Consider the following 2,634-nt stretch of genomic DNA (forward strand, 5'->3'; position numbering starts at 1 on the left):
GGGGGCAGGGGCAGAGGGGGAACAGAAGAGGAGGATAGGAGTGTAGGGCAAGTGTAAAATCGGGATTTTTGAAGAGGTTGCATTGGAACTTGGGGAGAGGGGTCTGGACACATTTTTTTCAAAAAAAAGGGGTTGCAGTACATTGTTGAAAGTTGGGGAGGCTGAGGCACATTGAAAGTTGGATTTTGGGGCCTAGAAGCAATTTTCCCAAAAATATAAAGTAACACTTATTTTTTTCGTGTTGAGCTAGACTATTATTAATAGCATCCAACCAACATGTAGTTGTACCGATACGAATATATCTTTTCACATTATCAAATTTTCACGATTAGTCTCTGACAACAAAGGCTACAGCTAGGAGCTCCCATTTAACAATATTAGGGTTACTATGAATAGGTTGTTTATACATGAGTTTCCTTCTACAAACCAAAACCAAAGTTTCATCCACATCATGGAGCGTAGAGCTATCAGCTATGTCTTGTAGTTCGTTGTTCAGCGGTTAGGCTTCCAACAACATGAAACGGTGACAAGATCGATGCAACACGCCCACCAAAAACCATCTCATTCCTTTTGCTTGCATATGAACCACCCAACATAGCACACAAAGGCTCTATAGAATGGGATAATACAATGTTGAAAATAGCGATAACGCATAGCGTAACGCTTACCTCCAGTTAGGTTACAATAGCGATAACGCATATCGTAACGTAGGTTAAATAATCTATTATTATTTAAATAGTTTATACATATATAACATTCAAAATAAAAAAATATGAATAATCATCGCAATTTTCAATTTCACAAATCAATATATCATCACAATTTCACAACAAAATCAACCATGTTTGCCTTAACAATCAATCCAAAAGCATAAAATACTTCAAGTTCGAAACCAAAAAGGATCCAATGATCCATAAACTATGAAGTATGAAATTATTGGGTTGGGTTGGAATCCATGAGTATGAAATTATGAATCAAGTTGTAATGAAAGGACCCAATGATCCATAAACCCAAAACCAAAAGCATGCTTATGTTTGGACAAGGCGGCGTGAAAAGGGGGAGCTGCAGGCTAAAGTAGCAAAGAAAAGGGCATGAAAAGGGGAAGGGGAGGCGGAGCTGCAGGCGGCGTGAAAAAGGAGTGAAAAGGGGAAGGGGAGGCGGAGCTGCAGGCGGCGTGAAAAGGGGAAGGGGAGGCGGAGCTGCGTGCAGCGTGAAAAAGGCGTGAAAAGGGGAAGGGGAGGCGGAAAAATACCTAAGTTATAACTCAATCACAACCGTTCATTTCTTTTAAAAGCAATCTAAGCCATTGACAAAATAACCTAAGTTATAAAACGTTATGACGTTACGTTACGTAACTTACGTTATAGCTAAAATAATGTGCGTTATTTTGTCTTTGCGTTATTTTCAAACGTTACGTAACGTTAAGCTACCGTTACGTTACGTTAAGCGTTATTTTGCGTTACGAAACGCGTTATTTTCAACACTGGGATAATACATGCTTACCGTACTTCCCGAAGGTTTAAGAAAATCAACTCCATAACATTGTTAGGAATAAATCCGCATCGGAGTTCCTTTGCAACCTGGATCCGTATCTGTTGAGAGATGTCACATTCAAGCAAAAGGTGTTGAATATTATAGGACAAATTTTTAAAACCAACCCGTTTATAAAATTAATCTCAAAAAACGACATATTTAGAAGCTATTTACCAAATTTGACCCAGTTTCATCCGGTTGGCTAGAACTGGACCGAATTTGGTAAATATTTTTCAAATAGGTCGTTTTTTGAGAATAAGTTTCGGAACCAAACTGAGGATATGTCCTGTGATCCTTAGTCCTTAATAAACTCCATTAGTTTGGTATTTGCAAAAACATTCTCAGAATTGATGAATGTCAGCGAAAGCACTGATCGGTATATAATCGAGCCATGAATCTTCAAGCATATTATGATATCCTTTGGAATTCTGCATTTTGATTACCCCTTTGGATTTCTGCTTCTAGATAGCTGATGTATCCTAGATCACATCTACCGATTTGAATTTGAATTTTAAATCTCACGCTCCGAAGTTTAAAATTAGGTTTTGAATTTTTAATCTTAGGCTCCGAATTTTAAAACTAGGTTGTTAATATCTACAAGGTTAATACCATTAGCCTTAGCTCCAAGCCTAATTTTTCTTTGGTATTTTAAGTTACCAAATTTGTGTTTTGTATGATTAGAAGTTGTTTGTTTGTACCTAAGAGGTAAAATTTTTGGAAGTTCACTTCAAAATTAAATCAAAACTTCAACTAATTGAATATTATGTTGGAGAATCATTAATTTTTCACATGAAAATAGAACATGCATCTTTTTCCACGGAAAACTCTGCAAAAGCTTCGAGTTTCTGATCCAAGAGGAACAAATATCTGAGAATGTACAAATAAGGGTCACTTAATACAAACTATTAACACATCTGCTAATACATTTGTGGATCGATAATGAACACTTTAAAGAATTTGTAGCCAATGCATTGATCAGCCATTTGCCATGATATTCCGGTAGGTCAGCTATCTATTAGCAATTTAATTTCTTAACACAAATCCCAACATTTTCTCAAACGCAAGAAAACCGACACAAATTATCAAGATGAAAAGGATCAG

This window comes from Asparagus officinalis, chromosome 3 (assembly GCF_001876935.1).
Source record: "Asparagus officinalis chromosome 3, Aspof.V1, whole genome shotgun sequence".
Lineage (NCBI taxonomy): Eukaryota > Viridiplantae > Streptophyta > Magnoliopsida > Asparagales > Asparagaceae > Asparagus > Asparagus officinalis.